This window comes from Pimephales promelas, chromosome 2, assembly GCF_988280905.1.
Source record: "Pimephales promelas chromosome 2, fPimPro1.hap1.1, whole genome shotgun sequence".
Lineage (NCBI taxonomy): Eukaryota > Metazoa > Chordata > Actinopteri > Cypriniformes > Leuciscidae > Pimephales > Pimephales promelas.
In genome coordinates, this window is record NC_142770.1 from 47,145,372 (window position 1) to 47,160,357 (window position 14,986).

A 14,986-nucleotide genomic window follows, 5' to 3' on the forward strand; every position below is an offset into this window, starting at 1 on the left:
TAGATCATTGCAATTGTTGAAACCTGGAAGCCAAAAAGAGAACACATAATTATTATAATACAATATGTATAATGGCATTATTCATTTATATATTAGAAGCTCGAAGTTCAATTTATCATTGAAGTTAAATTTAAGTAACACTATTTGCATGTGCTTTATGACAGAGCCTCACATCTTAAACGTCCACAAAAGTTACACACAACGCAGTCATTTCCACACATCTTAAATAAATATAAAAATTTGCAGAATACACACTTTCTCTTTAAAAAAACATATAATGCAAAATAACAAGCCCAATTAAGGATATTAAGAGTCGTCTTCAAGCACAAACACTTAAGGGGTTAAGAACAAATGCTGCCACGGAACAAAGTCCAGAGTTAGTTAATAAATGGCCAGTAGTTCCTGAGCCTCTAGTGTGGACTTTGTGTTCCAATTTAAGAAAGAACTTGTTATGCACGCTCTCACATTCATATGGCATATGTGTGGTGTCTAAAGAAAATAAATACCTAATAAATTACATATGAAATACATGCACTATATATATACGATCAGCAGCATTAAATATCACAATAAGACAATTAGACTGAGCACCATATCTGAAGATGCCTGACTGTGCCTTTAAGCAAAAACAACTGTCATAAACATACCAGACAATACTGTCGGAACAGGTTATCCATGTGAAAAAACACCATATGCTGAACAAGTATCATAATCTAAACATAATACAATACACAAACTTGTCTGGATTCGCTCTGTAAACACGCACTTCTGAAGATGATGCTGTTATAATATAATGGACCAGTAACACCTAAAAACTCAAATTCTCACACTAAAGACAAGAATTGAGATGTTATATTCATATAAGCACAAGATATAATCAAACACACTTACTTCTCTTCAACACACACACACGATAAAGGAAACTCTACAGCGAGCAGTGACAGTGTATCTAGAATAGGCTATCCTTCTTCTTCTGGGCGGGCCAAAACTAAATTATGTTTTATTAACACATTTCGGGAGGAGCACGATCAGTTGTCCGACCTGTGTTTTATACAGTTGGACCTTGAGTCTGCAATAAAGATATGATGATGATTAAAAAGTAATACATACGCAAATGGCAGTCATAGTCATTCAAGTCTTTCTATAATGGGTAAAACCTGAAAGCCAATTTCAATATTGATTCACTCTCAATTCAAATGTATACACAGTATATATAAGAAAAACATATGAGGAAAACATATTTTCTTGAAGGCAGTTTGCCTTTTTAGCACTATTTTTTTTTTACTTTTCTTGGGTTTAATTCAGTATTTTCTTGACAGCCTATGGTTATATCTAAAATTTTTGGTCATTTTCACAGTTTCACCCCAGAACAATTTGTTGTAGGAATATCTGAACATGCGATATATCAAAAGAAACAACATACCCTCTGCTTTAAAATAAATAAATAAATAAATAAAAATAATCAGTTTCATATAGTAAGGGAAAAGCAGGAAGCACAAAGGAGGAAGACAAGGAAGGATCAAGCTTTTTATAAGAGAATTGTGAAAGCACTGAAAGAGTTAAACATGATTCAAGATTTAGGATTGGACAAATTGTGCAAATGAAATTGTGTATGTAAGAAGGTGTGTTATGTAATATGCATTATAAAAAGTACAGTAATTTGTATTGAAGCTAAGCCAGCCTCTCCATTGTTTGATGATCCAAGCCTGACACCTGCTGGTGGAACTTGTGAACTGATGCTCTTGAACTACAACTTGTTAACTTGTTTGAAAACTTTGAAACACTTTATATAATAAAACTAAATACAATAATTATAAAAAGATTGCCTGCAATGAGTCTCTGCTTGCTATAAAGAACGTCTCGGTTACGGATGTAACCCTCGTTCCCTGAGTAGGGAACGGAGACGTTACGTCAGAAGTGACGGAGATTGGGGGTTTCGCATAGAAAGCCAATCCTCTTCGAGTATTTAAAACCGAGCCAATGGCATGCAATGCCTTGGGGCTGCGGAAATTTGCATAGCGTACTCCGCCCTACTCCGTGAGTATAAAAGGAGGAAGTGAACGCAACCGCAGTATGTCTTCGCTGAGGAGCCAAGATTGAACTCGGCATCTACCCAGCGGTACAGCAGAAGTGGCAGGGAGACGTAACGTCTCCGTTCCCTACTCAGGGAACGAGGGTTACATCCGTAACCGAGACGTTCCCTTTCGTAGTCACTTCGAGTTACGTCAGAAGTGACGGAGATTGGGGGTCTGTGCCATCACGCCAACTTCAAGCTGTCTACCAGTGCCCTGCGAAAGTCTGGGCCCCTCCTCTTTTTTTTTTTTTTTTTGGGGATCCCACTTTAACACAGGACTACCAAGGTACACTGGGAAACATATCCCGGGAGGGACATGCTACCAGCTGCCTACCAAGGGGAGGACTTACAAATACGCATATGGCCGCATAGGAATGCATATGGAAACACTGGAGCACCAACCGAGGTGGCTACTAAAATTTAACTCCAGGGGTGGCAGATGGCTTGCCAAGGGAAGACACATGCTCAGAGAGGCTTACAGTGGAAAATACACATGAGACGGTTACCATGGGGAACCGTGCACATGGAGGCACCTAGCCAGCATCCAGAGCAACAGCAGTGGTGTCGTCGGTGCTGGAGGACTCAAGACTTCAATGGAAGAACTGAGGAGATATCGCACTTATCCAGTCCAGGGAGTGGAATGGCGAGCAAGCGAAGACACCTAAGCGGGTCCAGTACCGGCTGTGGAAACGAGTACGTGAGAGGACACCGGCTCAATTCGCAGATTATAGAATCTGGTGAAGGTGTTGGGTGTCGCCCAGCCTGCAGCTCTGCAGATGTCTGTTAGCGAAGCGCCGTGTGCTAAAGCCCAAGAGGAGGCCACACTCCGAGTGGAATGGGCCGTCACACCAAGGGGGCACGGACGGCCTTGCTGCTGGTAAGACAAAGCAATGGCGTCCACAATCCAGTGGGACAGCCGTTGCTTTGAGAGAGCCCTTCCCTTCTGGCTCCCCCCATGACAGACAAAGAGCTGGTCTGAGGTCCTGAAACACTGTGTTCTGTCGACATAGGTGCGGAGAGCACGTACCGGACAGAGCAGTGCCAAGGCTGGGTCTGCCTCCTCCAGGGGCAGCGCTTGCAGGTTCACCACCTGGTCCCGGAAGGGAGTGGTGGGAACCTTGGGCACATATCCAGGCCGGGGTCTCAGGATCACGTGAGAGTAAGCCGGCCCGAACTCCAGGCACGCTTCGTCAACGGAGAAAGCGTGCAGGTCCCCCACCCTCTTGATGGAGGCCAATGCAACCAGGAGTGCTGTCTTCATGGACAGAAACTTTAACTCTACTGATTGCAAAGGCTCAAAGGGAGGCCTCTGCAGAGCATTTAAAACTACCGAGAGGTCCCAAGAGGGTACGAGGGGAGGACGAGGCGGATTTAGCCTCCTCGCTCCCCTCAGGAACCTGATGACCAGGTCGTGCTTCCCAATAGACTTACCTTCTACTGCATCATGAGACGCGGCAATGGCCGCGACGTAAACCTTAAGGGTGGAGGGCGACAGCCTACGCTCCAACCCTTCCTGCAGAAAGGAAAGCACGACACTGATCGAACATCTCCGGGGGTCTTCTCCGCGAGAAGAGCACCAGTTGACGAAGAGGTTCCACTTCAACGCGTAAAGGTGTCTCGTGGACGACACTCTAGCGGAAGTGATGGTCGCCGCCACCCCAGGTGGCAGCGAACTCAGACCTGCCTCGTCCGGTCCAGGAGCCACACGTGTAGCCTCCACAGCTCGGGACGAGGGTGCCACAGAGTGCCCCGTCTCTGAGTGAGTAGATCTTGTCTCAGAGGAATAGGCCACGGAGGTGCTGTCGCGAGGAGCATGAGTTCGGAGAACCACGTTTTGGTGGGCCAATAGGGGACTACCAGCAAGACCTGCTCCTCGTCCTCCTTGATCTTGCACAACACCCGTGCAAGGAGGCTCGCTGGGGGAAACGCATACTTGCGTGGGCCCCGAGGCCAGCTGTGCGCCAGTGCATCTGTGCCGAGCGTGCCCTCGGACAGGGAGTAAAACTGGGCGCAGTGGGATGAGTCCCGGGAGGCAAACAGGTCTATCTGAGCCTCCCCGAACTGGTCCCAGATCAGCTGGACCATCTGGGGATGGAGTCGCCATTCGCCGGAGATAGGGCGGATTCGTGACAGCTCGTCGGCTGCCAGGTTCCGGTCTCCTGGAATGTACACTGCACGAAGGGACCTCAGGTGCTTCTGACTCCATAGCAAGAGGTGGCGGGCGAGCTGCGACAACTGGTGCGAGCGTAGACCCCCCTGGTGGTTGATGTACGCTACAGCAGTGGTGTTGTCTGAACGGACAAGTACATGTTGACCCCTGAGCAGTGCTCGAAAGCGGTGCAGGGCCAGGCATACTGCCAACAGCTCGAGGCAATTGATGTGCATGAGGCGCTGGGGTCCTGTCCAGGAACCCGCGGCTGCATGCCCATTGCACGTGGCACCCCAACCCGTGGTAGATGCATCCGTGGAGACAACGAGATGCCTGGAAGCTCGCTGGAGCGGGACACCGGCCCGCAAAAAGCTGAGTTTCGACCACGGGGAGAAGGTACGGCGGCACGCTGGAGTCACTGGAACTCGAAGCGAGCCGCGATGCCATGCCCACCTCGGGACTCGATCGCGAAGCCACAGCTGAAGCGGTCTCATATGAAGCAATCCAAGCGGCGTTGCCGCGGCTGCGGATGCCATATGCCCCAGGAGCCTCTGAAAAAGTTTCAGTGGGACCACATTCTTGCCTTCGAACTGTCGAAGATAAGTCAGCAGTGAGTGCGCGCGCTCGTTTGTGAGCTGCGCGGACATGGCGACCGAGTCTATCTCCATGACGAGAAAAGAGATCCTCTGCACGGGGCAAAGTTTCCTGCGTGCGCGCTCACACACACATACACGCGCGTTTGCACGAGCTGTTCATAACCAAAGGACGGCACACATCTTTTGTTACAGTCATAATGAGGTAATACAGTTATAAATTTGCAGGTCATTTATATGAAAGGAAAGGCATTCGAGTACATACTTATGTGTGTGTGAGGGGAAAACAGGGGTAGTAGGAAACTTCGGTTTTTGTTTCCATCTATCACCATATTGAACTGTTTTATGTGCTTACTGTATTCACGTATGATTGTATAATTATGGAAACACGTTCATGAACAATATAAGTTATTACTTTGTATAGGACCCGTTTGAGCCCTAGAGCAGACCGGAGATCTCTCCGTTTGTTGAAAGCTTCCCGATGTTGACTCTCGTCTTATTCTGGACAGACAGAAGTTGTATTTTCTTTGTCTCACATGGAGTTTGCGTTGGGGTTGGAATGAACTAAAAGCCGGTCTCTTTGGGGCTGTTTACACCTGGCCACAAGGCGTTTTCGCAGATCGGATAGATCTGATTTATCAAAACGATTCCATTACACCTCCTCACATAAATGTGTTTTTGCAAAACAGATATAATCTGATCTTCAATTCCCACGCTATATAGGCTACAGAATTCATCAAGTGCACGTCACCGAAAACAACAGATATGAGCTGCATTTTATTGATCATCGTTTAATTTCAAAATCAGCAAAGACGGCAATAAGAGAGAGCGCGCAACAGCCCTGGTAAAGATCATTTCATTTCTTTACTTTTAATAAAGATGGTAGTGTTAAGAGTCTGCGACTTACTTTCACTTTGATTTGCGATAGATTGCGGCGCGCTGGCTTTATGATGCTCAGCTGCTCATCTGAGGTGATGTGCGTCGTCATATATGACTAAAATAACATGACATGACCTATAGCCTGCTTTCAACAACCAGATGCATTTACATTTGTCCAGTTTTGTCTGGAATACGGCCCAGACCACGTCCTCAAGTGATTTGAGCGATCGGATTCAAATCCGTCTCGATTTGGGTAAAGGTCTAGGGTAACCTGCTCTTTTCACGATCGAATAGCTATCCGATCACTGAAAACGCGTGAAGTGACCAGGTGTAAACAGCCCCCTTGAATCCATCGTCTACTTTTGTGGAAAGTTGACTAAAGTTGTGTCGCTCGAGGTGTCTTCTCTGATACGGAGAATGGCGGCGAATACACTACCTGCAAGACATAGGCACATAGCCAGGCCAGCGTGAACGCGCATGACGTCACGGCCAGTCTCAGATTCGAGCCCGAATCCCTCTTATTTATTTTACTGTACAGGATTATAGAGGCGATCGCAGTGATCAGAGAAGGGCTCATTCAGCCCATCAGGCGATTGTTTAAGCATGTATGGGTTAGAAAACGGCTATTTTTAACATGAAATGTTGCGCAATGCACCGTTAATCCAATAAAAGCAGCAAAAGAATAAAAGATAGATTAAAAAGTTTGTCGAGACAAACTAAAAAATAAATGCTTCTTCTTTTACTTCTTTTAAAAACCTTAAACATATTCTGACCCCAAACTCTTGACTGTAGTGTATATGCATGTATTGCTGTGGAATCATCATTGGTCTCCACAACTGCATAATTACACCAGCAGTTTTCTGTAATATGATGGTGCAGATAAAACACCTCAGACTTATGATACATAAATCCATAAAGTACAGCATATGCCAATCTAACTGGCCATAAGAAATACTTCATATCTTAATATACAAGATCGTAAGTACTTACCATTGTCATGTGACTCGATTACATCATTTCCAAACTGTTGTGAAAAGTCATTCAAATAATGAGCGATCGCACAAGAAGCAAGAGGTGTGTTTATTACGTAATTGTGTGTGTATTCGCCCATTCAAACGGCAGGAAGCGGGACACACTGACAGGCGGCACAAGAAGCCATTGTGTGTCTAATGTGCTTTAAATCATCAAGCACGTCCCGTTCCTTATTGTTCATTTATCCGTGCTTCTCAATCACTCTAAAGTTTCAATAACTTTAAGCAATTCACTCAGTGTTTACAAAACATTAAGCTCACACACACACACACGCACACACACACACTAGGGCTGGGGCAATATCTGCTGATTTGATATTATCACGATATTTGGGTGCCGATACGATATGTATTGCGATTTTTAAGAGTTGGGATTGTTTCTATCAAAATCTGACTTCCTCTATTTTGATCGCTAGACATCAGTGTTTAGATTTGAGCTTTAAACTTTTATCCCATTACTTCTATTTAAGCTGTTTCATGACAACTCTCTCTGGGTCAGCGGCAGCACCAACACAGATTTAAAATGTTGCGATATGAATTGGTCAAAGGTTTAATAGACAGAGGAACTGGAAGAAGATCGTGTGTGTGTGTTTGAATGGAGATCACAGTATTTTTAAAGATGAATCGTGCAGATCTACTGTCTTATCTCTCTCTCATCATATGAGTAGCGCGAGGGCTTTTCAGTGATTCAGTCTCACGCCGCTTCCACATGTCCACTTGAACAGGATATTACGACACTCATAGATAACAACACGTTTCATTGGCTTACTTCTGTCAACCTCGTCTGTAAGCAACAACAAAAATTTAAAATAAGTAATTTTTTAAATATTTTTTACAAAAATAAAGCAATTCAGTTTAACCACATAACTATCACAGTTTAACCAGAAAATTGTGATAGTTATGTGGATCGATATTTTTTTTCTTTTTCTTTTTTTTTCTCCCAGTCCTAACACACACACACACACACACACGTTCTTTTAAATGTTTACAAATACAGTAAACACACACACACACACACTTAATCTCACACACACACACACACACACACACACACACACACACACACACACACACACACACACACACACACACACACACAGTTTTAAAAGCAAAACATATTTATTCAACTTCATTTCAAAACAGTTTGTGGGTCCCATCTTTTGGACATTCATCATATTGCATTGGTTTTCATTTCTTGTCCACTGAGCACTAATCTTACACATTCTGCATTGATTAAAAAAGAAAATCTAATGTGTTTTTAATGGTAGTATTATTTTATACAGAAATCAATTATTTGTAACTCAGATGAGAATAATGTTACATTATTAATTAGTAATGTTAATTAAAATTAAGGAAAACAAATATATTGATCTAAAATATAGCAAAATAATTTTAAATTTACTTCAGGTACAATTAACAAACATATCGCAAGGTCTTTTTGTCTTTTTATTCATTTAATAAATAAACTAATTATATAAATATATATATAATTATATAAAATTGTCAGTGCACTACAAATAATCTGGTTATCTGCCTTTATTAATAAAACAATCCCTTCTGTATTTTTGTTTTGCTTTTCCCTCCATTGTACCGAAATCGTACCGAACTGATGTCGACTCTGAACCGAGGTATGAACCGAACCGTGACTTCTGTGTACCGTTCCACCCCTAATATATATAAGTATGTATGTATGTATGTTGTCCTTTCAATTTTTTCTTGTCTGAGGCCATGTCCACACGGACACGGGTATTTTTATAACCGTGACTTTTTTTACGCGGTTCGGCCGTTCGTCCACAAGGAAACGCAGTATCAGGACACTGAAACCGAACATTTTTGAAAACCCCTGCCAGGGTGACTATTTTCTGAAACGCCGGTTGCAGTGTTGTTGTGTAGACAGTGAAACCGGAGTTTTTGCACCGCTGACGGCTTCTCATTGGCTAACGTGGCTTTACGGTTAGGTTTATATCGCCACCTGCTGGTGTCGCATGCTCTTGACAGCGCTTGATTTTGCGTTTTCATGTGGACGGAGGTATTTTTTAAATGCAGGAGGGTTATAAAAATACCCATGTCCGTGTGGACATGGCCTGACTCACCTGAATGAAGGCTCATTATTATGCGTGTCTTTGTCTCTCAGATGAGAATCACCTAATTATTCATGATGGGGATGGCCTGTTCACGCCCATTCACATATTGCCTTGGCAAACAAAAAAATGTTTTTCACAATAACCAAATTCATTTTTATGTGAACGATTAGGAGGATGATTTTCAGATCATTGTGAAGAAAAAACCCTGGGCAACAACATCCATTAGTCAAAAGTCTTGTGGACACATATTTAGTACTGTTTTGTGGCCTTATTTCAGAAACTTTCATTTTTAGTTTTTACAATAATTTCTCAAAAATACAAACATATACAGACATGTTGCTCCTGTATTATAGTTGCCCTGTTTGTGCTAAATATAGTGTAATTTCACCTGTGCCATTAATATGTTTATAAGCAGCTGAAAAAAACACAGATGTCAGGGCATGTCAGAACATCTCAAGGAGCCCAAATACACCTTGGTCACCAGGGGGTTAAATTTTAGGAGCATATGTAAACAAAATGGTCTCAATTTTGAGTGTTGTGTAATATTTTCTCATGGGTGGGTGAATGAGACGGGAGATAATCTTGACAGCGTTGCATTCAATCCTCCGCCAACGCTGTCTCTCTCTCTCATCATGTCATTGGTTAGTCTCTGCTCTACCTGTGCATGTTCATGTATTTGAGAAGGCATGGCTTTGCAGATTGATTATGCTGGGATGGGATACGCTTGCTATGGTTAGGATTGCTATTGCCAGCCTTTCCAAAATTGCCTACTCTACCTTTACATAGTTTAAATTGTTTAACAGTTTCTTCTTGATTATTTCATTTAGGTCGGGGTGTGTTTGCCACAACACTTATCTTGAAAGGTTCCTTTATTGTTCAATGTAAAGGAACATTATTAGACAAATGGAAGTTAAAAACAACAACAGAGGGCTGGACTACTGGTAAGTAGACTGTATTTTTCTTTGTGTAAATCCCTGTGTATCTTTTGAAATGTGTTTCTCAACACTGAAACCAAATACCACACACAGTTTTGGGGAAGATTAAAGTTATTACTAATTATGTATTCCTCTCTAGAGCATAACTTTAGTCAACATTTGTTTCTACACCTTTTTTTTTCTTACATAGCATTGATGCCTCCTTTGATGACGACTCACTCGGGTAAATGACAGTCAAAAGCCAGATAGCAAAATGAGGTAAAATTGAACTGGAAGGAAAGCCTCATCTTTGTTTATTTGCTCTGAAAGACATCAATAATGGTGAAGAGATAACCTATGATTATGGAGGATATGACTTGCCATGGCCAAGGTAGAATATTTCCAAATGTTATTAAAACAATTATACTATCATCATCCAGTTGCTTCAGATTTTTTCTGTCTTCCATCTTGTCCATGAGCCTGTCGCTCCAGCCTTGACAGGAAGTGAAGTCACATCTCCTGAAGAGAAACAATTAAGTTTCACATGTGTTATACAATAACATGATCTGAAGTGAAATTATGTTATTGCTACTAAATGTGATTTAGCTGTACACTATTGTTAAAAACACTTGTGTGTGTTAACCATATCATGAGTGAACCATGAGTAAACACACACGTGTTGTAAAACAATAGTCTACCACTGAGTCACATACGATAGAGTCACATCGGCTCTGATACTGCCTTTCTTGGCCGAATCAGGTATCGGTAAGAAAAGAGGCCGATCCAAATCCGATATTGTGCATATACAGTTCTATTCTGTTCTATTGTTTAGCCCCACAAAAGGCACAACTTTCTAAAGTACCATAAAGTTTTCATGCACTATTTTTTAAGTGTTCAGAAGCCATTTATAGTATGATGTGAGGTAGAAATTAATATTTAGGTCGTTAAGTTCAAGTTCACGTAACTTTTCTGTTGTCTGTGTCTGTCAGTTATTCTCCATTCAGTGTTCAAACAGCACGTCGAGTTCGGTTACGACAGTCAACACGATGACACTCTCAACAAGATGATTCAATGTTACAATTATTATACTTGATCTGTAGATAAAGGTTTTGCATAAAACAACTTTATCATGCTGAACTGTATTGTTGTACCTTAATCATGTTACTTTCTACCGGGTGTCTCTTAGATCACAAAACTAGAGTAGAGTCACCACACTATAATTGTTCTTCATTTGCAAAGTAACTGATATTTAAAACTGTTAAAAGAAAATGCTGAACAAACTATTGCATAGGTAGATAATGTATAGGCAAGGCAAGGCAAGTTTATTTATATAGCACATTTCATACACGATGGCAATTCAAAGTGCTTTACATAGAAGAAATTAAAATAATCAAAAGAAATCAGAATAATTAAAACAGTTTAGAATAAAAAATAAGAAATAATGAAAAATAAAAAAAAATATGATAGAAATAAAATACAGTAAATTAAAACCATTTAGAATAAAATGAAGTACAGTAACAGTCGGACGAACAGTGGCACAGTGCTCATTCAGTAAATGCACAGCTAAACAGATGTGTTTTGAGTCTTGATTTGAATGTGACTACTGTAGGAGCACACCTGATCTCTTCTGGAAGCTAATAATATAATAATATAATAATAGCTAAAAGCAGACTCTCCATGCTTAGAGTGAACCCTTGGTATTTCTAGCTGATGTGATCCTAGTGATCTGAGCGATCTGTTGGGTTTATATTCAGTGAGCATATCTGCAATATATTGAGATCCTAACCCATTAAATGATTTATATACCAGTAATAATACTTTAAAATCAATCCTAAATGTAACTGGCAGCCAGTGTAAAGACCTGAGGACTGGTGTGATGTGTTCATATTTTCTGGTCCTGCTCAGAATCCTGGCAGCAGCGTTCTGTATGAGCTGCAACTGTCTTATGGTCTTTTTAGGAAGGCCAGTGAGGAGGCCATTACAGTAATCCACCCTGCTGGTGATGAAAGCATGCACAAGTTTCTCTAAGTCTTGACTGGAAACAAAGCATCTAATTCTTGAAATATTTTTCAGATGATGCTGATTTAGTTATTGCTTTGACATGACTATTGAAACTAAGGTCTGACTCTAGAGACACACCAAGATTCCTGACTTGATTTTTAGTTGTTAGACCCCTAGCGTCAAGGTATGCATTCACCTTGAGAACTTCATCTTTGTTTCCAAACGCAATAACTTCAGTTTTGTCTTTGTTTAACTGCAGAAAGTTTTGACACATCCAACCGTTTACTTCATCAATGCATTGGCACAGGGAGTCAATGGGGCTATAGTCGTTTGGTGATAGGGCTAAGTAGAGCTTTGTGTCGTCTGCAAAGCTGTGGTAAGCGATTTGGTTCTTTTTCATTATTTGGCTCATTGGGAGCATATACAGGTTGAATAGGAGTGGCGCAAGAATCGAGCCCTGAGGGACTCCGCAAGTCATGGATGTCCACTCAGACTTATGTTCTCCCATACTCACAAAATAACCTCTCCCTTCTAAGTATGACCTGAACCATTTTAGGACTATCCCAGAAAGCCCCACCCAGTTTTCCAGCCTGTCAAGAAGTATGTCGTGATCAACAGTGTCAAATGCAGCACTGAGGTCGAGTAGTACCAACACGGATAATTTGCCTGTATCAGTATTTAAGCGAATATCGTTTATTATCTTTATGAGCGCTGTCTCAGTGCTGTGATGCGATCGGAAACCAGATTGAAAATTGTCAAAGTATCCATTTGAGCTTAAGAATTTGTTCAGCTGATTGAAGACGACCTTTTCAATGATCTTGCCTATGAAAGGAAGATTTGAGATCGGTCTATAATTGCTCAAGATGGTCTTATCCAGATTGCTCTTTTTCAGGAGGGGCTTGACAACTCAGAGTCAGAGTCAGAGTATCTTTATTTGTCTCCCACCGGAGAAATTAGTCTTTGGATCAAGAGAAATTGCTGCATGAGGATTACGACAAGACAAAAACACAGAAAACAGTTCAATACAAATAAATACATAAAAAAAAGCTTTGTGGCTTCTCAGAGACCTGTGCAAAAAGAGCAAATCACCAGTTGCAAATTGTACATAATATTTACACTGATAACCATACATTAATAAATACAAAATCACATATACATCACTGGTCATTTATGAGCTTAATTGAAAGAGGTATAAATGAGTGCTTGTACCTAATATATTTACACATAGGAACCCTATATCTCTTTCCCGAGGTCAGTAACTCAAACTCTAAAAACAGTGCATGATTAGTGTCGGATATAATTTTTTTAGCTTGCCTAATTGTCGCCTGGTCAAAAAGCTCCTGCGGGTTAAGGGGTGGTCTTGTACCCATAATTTTGCCTGCTGTCTTAACCAAGTTAAAAAGCTGAGTTTTTGATTTCACTGACAGATTTCCAAACCAGCTAGTGATACCATATCTTAGCACGGACTCTATTGTTGCTCTGTAAAAGATCAGCATAATATTTTTACCGACCCCAAACACTCTCAATCTACGCAGGAAGTAGAGGCGCTGATGGATTCTGGCACATACATTTGTAATCTGAGTGCGCCAACTCAGATCGTTATCAATATGCACTCCTAAATATTTAAAAGATGTCACCTGCCTGATATCATGACCATGAATGGCCACAGGACTCTGGTCCCCCACTGATTTGGGGTCAACCAACATTTCCACAGTTTAACTGCAGTTTTCAGGGAGTTCGGAAAACTCCCAGAGTGAAGTGAGGCATTTACCACTTCTAGGAGATCTGCTTCTAAACAGTTTAACACACTTTTGAAAAAAGATGTGGGAAGGGTGTCAAGGGCGCAGGTGGATGTTTTAAGGTGCTGTACGGTTTCTTCCAAAATTGTGCCATTGATTTCTTCAAAAACAGACATAGTAACTACAGATTGTGGTCTGATCTGACTGACCCCAGATCAACTCAAGGATGTGCTGATCATCTTTCTGATATTATTAATTTTCTCAGAAAAGAAAGAAGAAAACTCACTGCACTTGCTGTCTGAGATCATTTCTATGGGAATCTGGCTCGGGGGGTTTGTCAGTCTCTCTACAGTAGCAAAAAGAGTGCGTGTGTTGTTTATATTGCTGTTTATAATATTTGAGATGAAAGTCTGTCTGGCTTTGCCTTGTTCCCTATTAAAAGCATGGATGCTGTCTTTGTAGATGTTATAATGGACTACAAGTTTGCGCTCTGCTTTTCTGCATTGTCTTTTCATATTTTGCACTGCTGTTGAGTTTCTCCAAGGTGCTTTTTGTCTGCCACTATTCTTCCTGACTTTCACAGGAGCAATATCATCAATTACACTCTTAACTTTTGAGTTAAAAGAATCAAGGAGAAAATCAACAGAGTCAGCAGATATGCTTGGTTTTAAAGATATAGCCTTCATAAATAGCACATCAGTGTTTTCATTTAAGCATCTCTTCTTGACAGACACAGCTCTAGCTTCAATGGCAGGAGAGATCAATATATCAAAGAAAATACAGAAATGGTCAGACAGTGCTACATCCTTAATAACAATCGATGAGATGTTTAAACCCGTACTGATAAGTAAATCTAGAGTGTGTCCACGATTGTGTGTGGGACCATGTACATGCTGTGTCAGATCAAAAGTTTTTAAAACAGTTTTGATTTCTTTTGCCATATTGTTTTCTGCATTATCTATGTGAATGTTAAAATCTCCAGCAATGGCAAAACAGTCAAACTCAGAGGCAATTGTTGATAACGGTTCTGTAAAGTCCTCAGCAAAGGCTGGAGAGTATTTTGGAGGCCTGTAAACAATAAGTAAAATACGTGGAGCACCTTTTAACACAATACCCAGATATTCGAAAGAGGGGTAATTCCCAAATGATATTTGCTTACATTGATAAACATCTTTAAAAAGAGCAGCTAAGCCGCCACCTCTCTTACCCGCTCTGCAGACGCTCATATAAGTAAAGTTAGGAGGGGATGTTTCGTTTAAGACCGTTGCACTGCAGCTGTCTTCTAGCCAAGTTTCAGTTAGAAACATAAAGTCCAAGTTGTATGTGGTTATTAAGTCGCTGACTAGAAGTGATTTATTTTTAATGGAGCGGATGTTTAAAAGTGCTAACTTTATAGTCTTAGGCTGCGTTCCAAACCGCATACTTCCATACTATTTAGTATGGAAAAAAGAGTAGGCGAGCAAAAAAGAATGAATGAATCCAAAAGAGTAGGCGAGAATTACCTGGGTGACGTAGTAATTGT